Source organism: Argiope bruennichi, chromosome 9 (genome assembly GCF_947563725.1).
Source record: "Argiope bruennichi chromosome 9, qqArgBrue1.1, whole genome shotgun sequence".
Classification (NCBI taxonomy): domain Eukaryota; kingdom Metazoa; phylum Arthropoda; class Arachnida; order Araneae; family Araneidae; genus Argiope; species Argiope bruennichi.
The window spans coordinates 102593150-102609288 of NC_079159.1; the positions used below are offsets into that span (position 1 = coordinate 102593150).

General features: G+C 29.6%; 1 protein-coding gene across 1 annotated transcript in view; it reads right to left on the reverse strand.

Annotated features, from left to right (window-relative positions):
- The window catches only part of LOC129985178 (PR domain zinc finger protein 1-like), a 48165-nt gene extending 45865 nt beyond the window's left edge, over positions 1-2300 (reverse strand). The window contains exon 1 of the mRNA XM_056095104.1: positions 1975-2300. The gene's annotated coding sequence lies outside the window, so the exon portion shown is untranslated. The remainder of the gene's footprint in view (positions 1-1974) is intronic.
- Between the last annotated feature and the right edge of the window lie 13839 nt (positions 2301-16139).

The window sequence follows — 16139 nt, forward strand, 5'->3', positions numbered from 1 at the left end:
TCAGCCGGCCACCATTTCTTCTTATTTTGTCTGATAGTTAAGAATTAGTTTGACTTTTTTTTTTTTTTCGATTGAAAGTGCAAAGCCTTGGAGCGAGTAAGGACAACTTCATGCATGCAGAAGACTTGCAACTCAATGAGACGGAAAATTTTCGTTAAATCTTTAATTATTGCCGGTAATTATAAGTCAGTTTTTAACTATTTTATTTCCAAAGACACTTTTTTGGGGAATAAAATATTTATTTTGAATTAATACAATTTTTTTAGACAAAATTAAAAATGTAATACTCTTATGACAAAAAAAAAAAATCAAAATAGCATGTTATATCTCAAAACGTTATAGGGAAAAGTACATCTTTTTCCCATAAAATGAAATCTTGTAATTGAAAAATAGCATTGTGTCTTTCTTAAGATAAATTTGTAAAAAATGTTATGCCTCCTAAAGATAAAATTAATTTTTTTCCATATGCATTTTTATTTTGCTACTGCTTAAATTTGCATTTTTTTTTCTCTACTGATGCAACGTAGCATTTTCTAAAAAATCTTCAGAACTCAATAGCTTAATTCGGAAATATAGGGTGTTCATTAATTATTGTCGGGGTTTCCGTACCTCATAACTTTCGAATAAAAAATATTACGCAAAAACCGATTACGTATTCGTAAATTACAACTCAAAGAATTTTATTAATGATATTAAAGTGTAAAGCTTGCACAATTTGCACTTTGTAGGCATTCAGCTGAAGGCGATTATGTATTCGTAAATTCGCTGAACAAATTTTTACTCGAACTGAGGATGATGAAAATTACCTTTGGAAATGGTTCTTCAGTGACGAATCCACTTTTCATGTGTCAGAAAAAGTGAATAAACATAACTGTAGAATATGGGGCTCGGAGACCCCCCCCACGATTATCAAAAGTCAAAATTTGTTCAGCGAATTTACGAATACATAATCGCCTTCAACTGAATGCCTACAAAGTGCAAATTGTGCAAGCTTTACACTTTAATATCATTTATAAAATTCTTTGAGTTGTAATTTACGAATACGTAATCGGTTTTTGCGTAATATTTTTTATTCGAAAGTTATGAGATACGGAAACCCCGACAATAATTAATGAACACCCTATATATTGATATTTTCAAACGAAGTACTCAATATATTTCAGGATGGTTTTTTTCTATGAATACTTTATAAACTTTAAATTATATGCCCATTTTAATTTACTTAAATTCCTACAAATTTGAATTTCGAAAATTGACTGTATTTGCTTAACAAATTATAAAACAATTAATCTTTGAAGAAAAATTATTCGTCGCAGTTTACGAAACATCCAAGAGATGAGCAAGAACAATGGAAAAGAAATAGTACATAGTGTTGAAGGTTCCAATTTGTTTGCAATACTGCCAATTTTTTTGATTTTTTATTTTCATTTGCAAAGAAAAGAAAACAGTATTGTGCAATTAGTGGAGCAATTTGCAAAATATGAAGAAAGTTATGCAATTTCTTAGATGCTTTGCAAAACTATTTCACCATGCTTTACTTTGACAGCTCATTCTTTGAATTTGAAATTGCATTTTTGTCCCAAAAATAATAAAAATTTGAATACAGAAATAAGGCTTATTACTCTATTTTCTGTTTTATATTTTTAGAAACATATTTGCGTTCTTATGCATTTTTGTTAAAAACAGTCCTTTTCTCTTGCATTGGAATCGACGAGTACATAAATCTGCAAAATTAAAATTTTGTGAAAAAAAATGACTTGCATTATTTTTAATTAAAAAATATCAAATTTGAAATGATTGTATGAAAAGTTGAACCTGCCTTCTGAATAATACATTCTTAAACTACAAATAAAAATGCAGCTCATATATATGATCTTAAATTTTTAAACTAAAATTCTCTACTTTTGAACTAAAAGAGCTAAAATTACTTTATGGTTTAAAAATATTTGGAAATAAAAAAAATAATAAACATACCTTTCTTACGTCATGCAGATATCTTCGAAATTATACTTGAGCACAGCACAAACACAGTAACGAGTTCAATACAGCAATACAGTACAAGTAAATAATCCAATCGTCCTTACTAAACAAGTAACTTAAAAGAAATTTTACAGTTGAAAATTTACAATTTTGATTTCACACCAAATGGTGGGTTATGTTGCCAAACCACAAAAATCAATAGGGTCCGCAGAAAATTTCTGGGCGCTTGTAGGTAATCAGTTCCTTTACGGCCTGGTCACTGCCGTTCAGTCCGTCCGATCACACGCACAGAACGACCTTCAGCATCGAACCCACCTGTTCGTGAGGAGCAAAGATTTTGAACTGCCTCTGGAAAAAGGGATCTTCCATAGTCTTCTCGACCGGTAGCAGAGAACAACTCTCGACCAATAAGAAAGCGCGAACGAAACCGCGCCAAGTTGAGGAAGGTTTGTGCGCATCACAACACGCGCAGGAAAGGGGGGGGGGATGAAAAAATAACTTTTTTTCCCTCCCTTTATTCTAATAGCGGAACTTCCACGTTTCGTGCCCGACAGCGTGTCTTCCGCGGTGTATAATGGCATTTATTTTTTTCCCCCTCTCTCCGTTACTCATTTTGGATTATCTCTTATTCTTTTCTCTCAGTGCTAGGTCAGTGATTTCGTTCGGTAGAAAACAATTAAGAAATTCGCAGGATCAGGTAACTTCAGAATGGGCGAAAAAAATTAGATTGGTTCTTTTTGTATAGAATTTTGTCGGATGTGACCAGATGACCTTGTGCTTTGTTGTAAGAAAATTAAATCTGGACGGAAAATTTTGTGTTTCTATGAAATAATAATAATAATATTAAAAAAAAACGTATTTGATAGTGTGAAATAATTTAATTTCTACCAAATGAGAGCCTACCCATCCTTTACCCATGTAAGAAACCTGTACTCAAGAGATAAACATTCAAAGCCTAAGCAAAATTATCGTGGATTTTTTTTTTTGTCAAAAAAATGATTAGTAGTAATAAAAATGCAATTCACTCAATAAATGTAACCGCCCACGTCATCAACCATCTAAATGATCGAGGTAAGATGCGCTATCCTGTAAAGTCTGCTCTTTACTCTCTCTCTCTCTTCCAAAGACAATAGATTTCAAAATTAAATTGGTTTGCACCTTTTGATATGCGTCACCTAACAGAAGTGAATTAAGCTTGTGGGACAATGTATATGACTTGACATATGACATGTATGGGACAATGACATAATTGGTGAAATTATTGAGGTACCTCTAAAAGCAACACACAGCTGCAAATTCCGACTTTTCATTTGTGACGTTTTAAAATTAGATAAGTTCGCATGCTTTTTATAGTATCTAAATGTTTATTAATAATAATTCCATTTTATAATTGTTGAATTGCATGCTTTCAGTAAGCTAATTATTTAGTTTAATTAATCTTTATTAATCTTTTAATAATTTGATAATTTTATCTGAATTCATTGATCTTAAATCTGTCAATTTATGTAAGTATTTACATTAAATATTCTTGAAGGGGCTTTAGAATTTATGTTATCTATACTTATAATAAAGCTCAATGTGTGTGTGTGTGTGTGTGTGTTGGCGCTCAACAGGCCAGACCGTTTGACATACAGCTACCAAACTTGGTACATGTATACCTTGGAGGTTGGGAATGTGCACCTGGGGTTTCTTTTTTCGAATTTTTAATTAGAATTTTAATTATTAATTAAAAACTAACTTTCCCGCCAAAAAAATCTTCCATTTTCCCTTCCGCCAACTTTTCCGCCAAAAAAATCTTCCATTATCCCGAGCGCCAAACGAGAAAGGCTTCAGTTTTTTTTTCTCCCAACAGTAATGAGGCTAGGGTTAAAATTTTTCGGTGGATTATTTCAATCGGTTCTGTTTATTTTCTTAATGTTTGATGCATTTAAAATTAAACATTGTTAATGAATCAATCTTTCAGATTCATTCTGAAGTACTTTTGAATTAAAATAAAACAGAATAAAGGAAATTAAAAATTTCTAATCCGCATAGCGTTACCCCAACTGGCGTAGAAAAAATCACGTACTTGCGTTACGTAACCGGCGAAGAAAATTCACGCATGCGCATTCTGTTCTGATTGTTGCCATGACAACGTTATCAATGGATGATTTAAATTATTTTTGGGTTAGTTGCAAGCTTTTGTAAGTAAATTGTATTTATGTTAGTTATATATTTTTTGTATATGCTTATAGTTTTAAGTACATTGTTTTTTAAGTAGTTTTTTTAAAACCTGTTTTCAACCGTTTATTTTAAACGATTCGTTTTATTTTCTTAGTGTTTGATGCATTTAAATTTAAACATTGTTAATGAATCGATCTGCTCATAATGAATCTAAGAAAATTTTGTTGACCAACTCTTGAGATATTACATAAATTTAAAAAGATATTCTTTAGTGCCCATAAAGTTTAAACGCTGAGTGACTCTATTTTCAGTAATCAGATTATAAAAAAATGCTTTGTTTCAGTAAAAAATATTATTATATTAATTGAAGATAAATTCTTTCCACTTTAATTTAAAGCATAAATTCTACCGTTTTCAACCGTTTATTTTAAACGATTCGTTTTATTTTCTTAGTGTTTGATGCATTTAAATTTAAGCATTGTTAATGAATCGATCTGCTCATAATGAATCTAAGAAAATTTTGTTGACCAACTCTTGAGATATTACATAAATTTAAAAAGATATTCTTTAGTGCCCATAAAGTTTAAACGCTGAGTGACTCTATTTTCAGTAATCAGATTATAAAAAAATGCTTTGTTTCAGTAAAAAATATTATTATATTAATTGAAGATAAATTCTTTCCACTTTAATTTAAAGCATAAATTCTACGGGTGCTAACAGAAAATGAGAGAGATACATATTACGTTATGACTGAAGGCCTTTATAATATTATGAATGAATTATATGATAATCAAAATTTGAAGTTTTAAAATATTTTGATGAAGAAGCTATTAAAGTAGAAATTGCATAAAATATTTAATTATTAAAATTTTAACGAACATTAAGATTGGCGAACCGGCTGGTCGCCAAAGGCGGCTAGTATATATATATAAAAAAGATAATTCGCTTTTACGTGGAATATTTTGGAATTCGCTGTTATTTAAATTATCAAAACTGGATATAACCACCAAATAAATAACTATCGCATTCTATGAAACAGTTGATTATTAATCTCTATAATTGATTTTGAATATTGAAATATGATAATTAAAAAAAAGAGAAAAACAATATGTGTAATATTTAAATCTTTATTATAATATAATAGATGTATATCTGCCCTTTCATCGGCATTCTTATTTTGAAGGACCATGATCTATTAAAAATCATTTGATATCATTCGTTTTTAAAATGTCTTTCCTGAATATGTTTTTAAAAAAATCATTGCCTAAAATAGTGGCCTAACGACAGTAAGGGGCCCTAATTAAGTTTTTAACCACCATTTGTTACCAGTAATCTTTTGAGAAAAATGGTGCTAGGGTATAGGTATGATTTTTGCCCTCCCCCTTCTATCTTTTAATATTTGCTTTGTCTTCATGATGTCCCCCTAAGTCTTCAGCTAAGGCATTGCATACACTTGCTCTCCCCTGGTCTTTACGACTCATAAATCATAAGACTATCGTAATGTACTTTAAAGTAAACGGCAGGTCGATACCGAATTATGACCATTCTAAAAATTGTTCAGATTATTCTATTAAAAAGAAATAAGTTTATTTAAATTGAGCCTTCATTATTTTTATTGAACCAATTGTATTATATAAAGACATTTAATTGTGATATATAAATGATAGAAACCTAAAATTTCGATGTTTAGAATATCGGAAACAATTGTTCAATAAATCATGATTTTTAGAAAAAAAATCTAACCGAATAAATTAAAAGATACAGTCTCTTTTTATTAAAAAATTAACATATCCGTCTTTCTTGGAATTAAGATCCCCATGTTTTTAACATAAAAACTACTTTTACATAAAATATTATAAAATACAAAAATCTTTTCAAGACATTTGTATTGAAATAAAAGAGAATTAAAAAAAAATAGGGGTTGATTAGTTTAAAGTATTAACGTCTCTCCGCAAAAGAGTACCTAAAAATATAATTAATTCAAAATCATCTATGTTAAATTTTTGAAAATTAATAACAATTGAAGGAAAAATTGTAAGGTTTGGTATCGTTAAAAAGATAATCTTTTTAAGATGGCGTAAAGTTTTTGGTAATAATTTTCCTCCATATATTTTAAAAATTATTTGTATTAAATGCTGTAAAACATAATTATGTTTTAACTATGAATTAGATATTAAAACAAAAGTACGTCCTTAAGTAAAATGTATGTTCTTATATAGAGACACATTTTATATAATTTTTTTAAATATAAGATCTTTTATTCTACTTAAATCTAAATCAAAATTTTAAGAATTATATAGAGTTAAAATTAAACTGGTTACACAAAGCCACAAAAATTCACTTCTTGATTGGGTTTTCATGAATTTATATAAATTATATGATATTTATTCTGCCATTTTAAAAATAATATCAATTTTTCTGTATCCTATAAGGATTTATCAGAACAAAAAATCTTGAATATGAGACAAGTTTTATAAACATTTGTACATACAATTTACAAATAAATTTAGTAGCTTAGTAAAATCTATTTAATTAGGGAATATTTCAAAAAAATAATATATATAATAATAATAAATTCTTGACATATATCTAAAAAAGTAATTATATTATAAAAATTAGATATGTTTATTTTACTTTTTCTTCAAAAGTATAATTGTATTCTTGAGATTTTAAAACTGGCCCAGTATTTTTTTCGAACCCCCAGTATTCATCTACTATCATATTCACATTCCATAATTCTTGTTAATGTATCACCTTTCCATGCATTTATAATTGGATGAAATCTTTCAACTTATTCCTCTGTTAACGCATCAAAATTTTTTAGGAAAATAACGCTGAAAGTAAGTAAAGTCTAAAAAGCGCATTTTTAAATTCACAACCTTTTTCTTTAAAGCTTGCAGTAGTTTCTCCCTCAGCGTTGTATAGCGATGATTTTTATAATTTACAAAATTTTCTGAATGACATCTTTGCAATGAATCTACATTTTTTTCTCAATCAGTTTCAATTTTTTCTAAATTTTTAATTCATTAACTGTTTGACAGGATTGAATACGAATAGGTTAATAAATACGTTTTCTTTTATCTTATCTTCCGATAGATATATGAAAATATCAATTAAATATCAAAAGTTTAAAAAATATATTCATTAATAATATTATTCATTATTCATTATTATTAATTATTATTATAATTAATAATATTAATTATTCATTCTAATATTATGTGTAAGGATGGTAAGAGAACTTGTTTTCCGTATCCGCAAAATTCAGAAGAACCACATTCTTTCATCCTGGTTTTAAATTTTATCTTCTTTTTCATAACTATTATTTGAACCAACAGGACTGGTTTTTAACAAATTATCGGCGATTTCACTCACATAGAAAACATGGCATTTTTATATGTCATTTTATTAACTTAATAATATGGTTTGAAATTTTCGTAAAATTTACAACTTTAAATTCTTGATACTTTTTTTTAATGAGTTAGAAAAAAGAATCAAGATTTTTGTACTACGGTCTGAAAACATTATTGAAGTAAAAATGTTAATATTAAACAACGAGAAATCTTTTAAATTTCTCTTAATATAATATTTAAAATAATGGATCAAAATTTATGCCAGAAAATAAGAGAGTTATTATTCCTGGAACATCTATGCTGTTTACGAAAGATTCTTGAGAAAAATTCTTGTAAACTATTTTTTGTATATTTAACTCAAGAAATACTGCTTTTATACTAAATAAATTTTTGAATCATGATCCTAAAATTTGAGCACGTTAAAAAAAAAAATAACCCGCTCATTTATTTTGTAAATTTTGAGAGGGGGTGCATGATGAGTTGTAACAGCCCAGATATACATAATAAACTTACATTGGTTAAATGAATTTAATTATTTAATTAACCGTTAAATACAATAATTTGTTTCATGTAATTTTTGTTACCTAACAAATTATCTAAGAGCATAAAATTTTGTTTCTTTTAAACAAAACACAACAAAATTTTATTTTATAAAATCTTATCTCTACTGTATAAGCTTATACAGTATTTGTCTAAAAACTAAACACACACACATATATATATACATATAAATGATTTTTTAAACTAGAAAGAAGCAGTGGATGGGTATTCCTATTATTTCAATGATTTCGAGTGACGTCTTTATTAAATGATCGTTAGTTTCAGTAATTTGTAAAACTAACTATTTAAAAATATACCTTGAAACTTATTTCACATCAGAGTTCTAGTTAAGAACTTTTCAAAGTTGTTCAAGGCGCTAGTAGGCAAAAAAATTGATCTTGACAAAATTTTGGTTCAATTTCTTAAAAAAAAAAAATTGTTGATTTTAATATAATAGTTTAAAACCGAATTCTTCTTTTATTGTGGAATACATTCTATATGTTAAACTTTATTCGCATAAAATTGGATAATGTTATATATCGAATGTATTATATATATCTAAAAATATTCACTTCAGTTACTCATAGAATCTCAATAAAGTAATAAAATCTTAGAAATATTCGAATAATTTATAATATTTTATACTATACATGCATAGATTTATTGAATATAATCTAGTATAATAATCTTGTTGTCTTCATTTAATTTTGATATCAAATTCTCAATTTAAATAATTCTTGAGGTTCAGCATTTTTTTTATTATTGCTTAGAATAAAGTATGAAATCTTTTATCATTCTTCTATTTTCATTTCTCATTTTGGCAATGATTGTGACATAAAATGGCTCGAATTCTTAAGGCCAGCACCTTGAATGGCCATCCTTACATGATATAAGATAATTCCTATAGATTTTACTGAAATAATTATGATCCCTATGAAAATAAAAAGCAGAATGAGTACAGTATTTTCGACCACAAATAGAGCCCATTTAAAATTGCCAACATATTTTTAAATAAAAAAAAAGGAATTCAAAATTAATAAGACAAATTTATACGAATCTGGAGTTTGCAATTTATCAGACGGTTTTTAGATAATCGAACATGCTAATTACAAAAATGACATTTGTCTCTTCCTGTTACTTTGTCATTACTCAAAAATAATAATTAAAAAACGATAATTTGAAAACTTAATAAAATTAATGTACAATATTATCAAACAAAATTTTGTTGTTATAATTTTTTAAAACTAATTTCTGAGTAAAATGACAGCAATAAATATAAAATACAATATTAACTAAAACGTAAAATGAGGAAATAAAAATCTAATTTATAACACAATTTGATATATTTGCTTATATCATAATGATATTATTGCTTTGATGATGATATTATTGCTTGCTGATATTATTGCTTTCTTAGTTCTTTATAATTATGGCATCTGATGGAAAAAAATACATTTGTTTTTTAAAGAATTATATTTTTAAAACATTTGTAATTTAAAGAATTTATGATTTAAATTAGCTTCTATTTATTGTGTTAATAATTAGATATTTCAATCTTTTCCTTTCAGTTTTTCAAAATTTTATATACAATAGTAAGTTTGAAAAATTAATATTTTTTTTCTCAAGGAAAAAGTATCAAAACAAATAAAAAAATTTTCATAGCCCTCTACTAGATCCTTTGGTGAGGACAATATTTGGTACAAGAATGACGTATTTTGCTCGAAAGTAAGATTAAAAAATTTTATACAAAATGCTTTACTTTCTTCTAAAAACCTTCTTAATATTATTTATTTTTTTAGTCTAAGAAAAGAAATAATACATATTTGAACAATTTTAAATGCTTATGCTTATATGAAACTAAAACAATTATTATATATATATATATATATATATATATATATATATATATATATATATATATATATATATATATATATATATATATATATATATATATATATAAACAACACCGAGATATAATTTTTTTCAAAAAAAAAAAAAGGGGGGGGGAAGAAGTGACAGTATTCTTTCTTCTCCTGTCTCTTTTACATTTGTTTTCAGTGGGAGTGATCTCCCGAAACTTTTTCGCATACTCCCGCTTATTCCCCCTTTTTTGTTCGCAAATGCCTTTTATGACATTAGCGAACAATAGTTCACGAAACGCAGATATTACCGTCAATACAGCGTTTTCACTAAATCTAACGTGCAAATATACATTTTGGAAGCTTTTTCCCCTGGTGATTGAAACGAAAATTTGACACAGAACTATAGTAGTTATAAAATCATATTCCGGATTTTCTTGATTTACTTCATTGCGTTTGTAAATTATTGTGCTTACACGTATGTGAATGCACAGGCCGAAAGACGGTTAACCCTTTGACTTGTTCCAAAATTTGTAAAACTCTGCATTTTAGATGCTAAACGTGAACAAATTTTATCTATCTAGCTTTTTAAGCTTTGTAGTTATCGAGTATTCAAATGACCATGCGCACTTTCTCTGAGCGGGTATCGTTTAAAATGTACTAGAGATCTACACATTTGATCTTAAATCTACATGCCAAATTCATCGAGGGAAAAACTTGTCTAATTTTTTTCTCTTGTGTCGCGGTGTAACCAGGAGAAGCGTATCATTGCTTCTCCTGTGTTCAAATTACACCCTTTCGTGGTAAAATAAACTGAAGTTTATTCCAAAAGTATCGGCTTTCCTGCCACTTCGTCGTCTAAAATTTTGCTACACACACACACATATGTATGTGTGTGTGCATCTAGCGATAAGAACTGGGGAAACTCGTAATAAAACCACTCTCTTGAGAATACTTGAGACTATTGGTTTAATGGTTATCTAGTAACGACGACAAAGTGTTATAATGGCTTCATAACGCACTTTAATTAGTTTTGTTTTAGTTTTGTTATATTAACGTCCCGTTTTAAAGCAACACTACGGCTATTTTGGACCTCGTAATTTTGAACCTCGGTCAGATGACGAGGGTGATACCTGAGTTGGCACCCTTCTCTCCACACCACGCCACACCAGCGGGAGGACGTTTGGTCATGACGAATTTAACGTGGAACAGACCCCTTTACACGACGGTTCTTCGGTGGAATTGGGACACGAACCTGAAAACCTCCGGTTCCGAAGCCGAGACCTTACCACCAGGCCACCGCGGCCGCTGACGCACTTTAAAGAAATCGTACTACATGTATTCGCTAAACATTATATTATTCATCATCAATATTTAATTATTAAAATGTATGAATGAACACCTATATACGTCGCTTTATTATATTATTAGCGAAGTAATAAAGTTAGAAGTAATTTTTTGCACAAGAGATTATTTGATCAAAATTTTAGTGAAAACAATGAAGATTACGCGCAGAAATTTATTGATTCTCAACCATTATTACTTCGCTTAGTACCAAACTTCTTTTGAAAACATATATGAAAAGCTGCGCGAAATCCTGGTTACAGCCAAAAATGATGTTATATCGTTTAATCGACAGATACCTTAAAATATTTAATGAAGTCAATTTACAGTTAAGTTATGAGCAAATCACTTTATGAGTTATGAGTTAAATTTTAGAAAAACAAAAAATGTCATTCCTGCTTTAGTGGAAAAATTTCAGTTCAAACGAAATCTCGACAAATGTGAATTAACAGCAAGTAAATCTCCATAAAACAGCAAGATTTAATTACTTTAAACATTTGGGCATTCTTCCTGCTGATTTTATGATGTCATTCTGAGATATTTTAAACATGATAATATCAAATTTGGTTTTAGAATTTTTCATCAATGCAGATAGAATAGATTGATGAAATTTAGAAGATAAATTCACAAAATTCATGATCAAGAACAAAAAATAAAATTCGGAAATGGTCCTGGATTGTGGGGAAGAGTACAAAAACCTGTATTTACTTTCAAATTCGTTGCATTTGATTAAGTATGAGCTCATTTCAATAGTTTATTTATTGTGTAAGAAAAGGCAAAGTTACATTTTCTTGCAAATTTTTCGAGATTTTATGCTTGAATAAAAGATTTAATTTTTTTAGTAAAATAGCTTAGTTAATAACATTTAAAAGAATCTTAATTTTTATTCCTCTTATAAATATATGAATCGACTTAGGGAATAATCTGATTTCAAAATGTTGATTTTTACATTTGAGACAGTTTGAAACCGTTTACCCAGCCGCGTTCGTAAGCTTAATGCATATTAAATATGATGGGGTCAAATACTTTCTCACTGGCATGATAAGGAAACTTGAACAGGAGAATCGGCTAATGTTTTATTTTCAGCTTCAGACTACGATGCAAAATGTTATGATCCATGCAGAAAGTGTCTTTGTGTAGATTGAAAACCAGTCTTAAATTTATTAAGGTGTATGTATACACTTGAAACTTTGAAAATCATTCAAAATATCGAATAATTTTATCGCTTAATAATGTTTTCTGATCCCTTTAGCTTTCAAACGATACCAAGATGTTGTTAATATTCGAAATATTTCTCGACTTATAATTATTTTTCTTCAGGTGCTTTCATTAAAAACTCTAGTTACAGTTTTTTTTAAAACTCATTTTATGAAGAATGATATTTTTCTACTATGTTGCTTCATTCAAACAATCATAATTCAACAAGAAATTAACCAAATACAATTATTTATCTATCAAAATAATCTGTATGAAATAGCGGATGTTTTGTGCCTTAATCAAAGTTATATTTATAGAAATAAAATTTTAATAGCTATTTAAAAGTTAAAATTACAGAAAAAATCTCGCTTTTTCTATTCATCGTTGATGAAAAATTAAAAAAAAAAAATACTATATAATTTTATAACTTGATTGATGCAGGCTACATGAAAACTAATATTAGGTATCATTTCCAACTAGAATTGTGTGTCTGTATAAATTAGAATTTAAGATATCACGTTTCAAAAATATGCTAATTAGCTCATTAAATATTATTTATTTAATTAATAATTAGTGTAATATGTTTTTTTTTCTTACTGAAATGAGTTTAAACATATATTAATGACCTACTGTGAAAAAACTGAATTTTTAAAGTTAAAATTAAAAAAAAAAATCTTCTAGCGTCTACGTACACCTTAAATAGAGTCATATTAGTCTTCCTTTAATAATTAACGACGCAATATTAACATTTAATAATGACTTAATCTTTGATAAAGGGTCAGGCCAGTTTACATTAAGCAAGTTTTTAGTTAGAAGGCATAAGTAATAAATCTTTTGCCCACTTAGGTAAAATGGCGATAAAATTTTAACAGAGATGTAGAAGGGAGGAATCGAATTTTCCCCTTTCCTTTTACGTAGGGTTTTAACGAGTTCATTTCCAACAAAAAACAGCCTGCTTCCTATCAAGGCATCCTCCACCGCACGCGCTTCCAGTAAGGGTTAGCAGCGCATTCCGTTACACTTATGTTGCTAACTATACCGGAAATTATTCCTTCGTCCACAGAAAAAAAAAGCAGGGATAATTCTGCAAAACCCTCCGAAGCACTCTTCCGGGTAGGGTTCCCCTAAACACAAAGCGAAGACGGATCTACCTTTATTCAAGTCTTGTCCCGCTTCTTTTTTTAGAGGGTGGTGTCTCTCTCCCCCAAGTTCGTGTTCCAGATTTAGTCCCCGAAGAAGTGTGCCCACTTCCACCTTCTTTTACAACCACATGCTTCGTTCTTTTTTTTATCAATTTCGGGGGAGACATAGTTTATTTTGCGATTCTCTTATATCGAAAAGACCTACTGTGCAACTCTAGATCCGCAATGTGCACGAGCGTCTAGACAAAGGGACTTGCATAGGTGCTCCACTTCTGTGATAAAAGCGCGGTTTTTTTTAAGGGGGAGTTGAAGGCGCGACGTCTTGATGGCATATGCGGAACTCCTCGTGCACGTGCACCACTGTGGGTGTAGGTAGGCGAAGAACGGCACGCTTACATAAATATATTAAAAAAAAACACTCTTTGCATTTGTAGGTGCGGAATATCGGAAATTATAGATACCCCCTCCCGCAATCCCAAATGAGGGGAGGACCAGGTGTTTGTCCCTAGAAGAATGTTGCAGCACGCGTGGCTGACGATTAACCTGAAAAATTGCGTACCTTCGCTATTCTGGAGCATTATATGAGAGGATGTATATGAATGGAGTATTATTCGATGATATCTCGACCAGCCACCCTCTCTCGTGGGTGCAATGGCTGTGGAAGAAGGGAAGTGGTAAGAAGTGAGGCCGGCGGATGGACCTAAAAACCTACCCTTGCTACAAGAAAGCGAAAGAAATTATGTATTAGAAACTTCTTATAACTTTTTTTCTTTGTCACGAAAAGGTGTTGAAACACTTTTTTTGATCACTGATTACACGAGAGGGAATCGAGGCTAACTGCTACGTATTGGTGTTCCTGGACTGGGTTAGAGAGGAGGCAACTGTTATCCGATGATGTGCCACACCATCACATGGGTAATCTTTAGAAAATCAGGAAGAATCTTTACTTAACTGAGGAAGTTTCAATTAAAAAAAATATACCAACATTAGTTTTTTATTGTACAATTTTTTTTTATTGTAATAAGTTGTCTTCATGGAAACTTTTATAAACATTTAATAATTTAATTTGAAACTAGCGGGAATGGTCCCCCCAAAACTTTATCGCATACACTCTAATAAAGGTGTTATCCCAGCTTTGCATAGCATTGGTGTACGATAGTTGCGAAACATTAATCTTTGGCATGGATTTGGCATGCATCTTTGGCATGTTGTGACATCCTTGGCGAGTTATTTGACGGTTAATCTTTGGCATGCGGTTAATAATATACAAAATTCGAATTGTGTTTTAAACAATTTTTTCCCAACCGACTGAAACAAAAACTTGATACAAAAACTTGATACAAAACTTGAAACTTGTAATCACAAAAACACGTACCAAGTTTGATATTGTCATGTAGATTCTTTAGTGTGGAACTCAATGACACACACAAGAAGTAGAGCTAAACCAATTTATTAACTCAACTTTGAACTGAGAACACAGTGACTGACAAATCTTCTGCTTTTATACTAGTAGGGAAAGTTCCAGAATATTTTTCTGGAGACAGTAAGAAAAGTCCAGAACACTTATCTGGTAAACTAAAGAAATGTCCAGAATCTTCTGGAACATGAAATAATGGAAGACATAAAATCAAGGAATTAAATATTTACACAGACTGTGAATCGCATTGCCTCTAGCGGGATTCGAACTTATGATCACTTGATTAAGAGACCAGTGCTTTGACCATTCGGCCTTGGAGAGTTGGCTGCTTCTTTTCAATGCGGCAATATAATCAAGCCATTGCCAATTTGAGTTGACGCGTATACATGCTTCTAAAAATAGCGATCAACAGACGGTTAATATCTTGTAGGATTTGTTCAAAATTTGATATCTAGATTATAGATGTTAATTCTGTGAATCTCTATAGCTTTCTTCGTTTTGTCATTATCGTGTTAAATTAGAACAGATAGACTTCCACTGAGCGGAATTTGCACAAAATGTGATAAAAATCTATAAATTTGGTATAAATACCATGCATCAAATTTTATCCGTCTAGCTCAAAGCATTTTTGAGTTATAATTGTCACAGACAGACAGACAAACGAACATTTTCCAAAAATGTGTTCTTCGATCTCAGATAGATATGAAACGTGGAGATTCTTTAAAATCATGAGTTCTAATTTTTTGACAATTTCTATACTTTCTATATACTACATATATGGGAAAGCAAAAATATATGTAGAAAATTTCCTTTTCTATGACACAAAGAATATGATCATTCCATTGTAGAGAACGACCGTAGTGTATTAAAGAAATTCCTTATACTGTTATTGATTTTCGTTATAAGTAATTTGTTTTAATGCTTGAATGATAGAGGAACTGAAAAATGTTCGATTCTAATGAAAAAGTATTTCATATCTTATTCAGAGATATGAGGTCCTCCCGAAAGCATTTTACATAATGAAAGAAAGAGGTCAGTGTATTTTTTTGAATCCTTGAGCTGGTGATTATTAGCATTAGCATGATCGTTCATATATAACCGTACAGAATGCAAAGGTAATAACCATGCATCGAAATGTAAA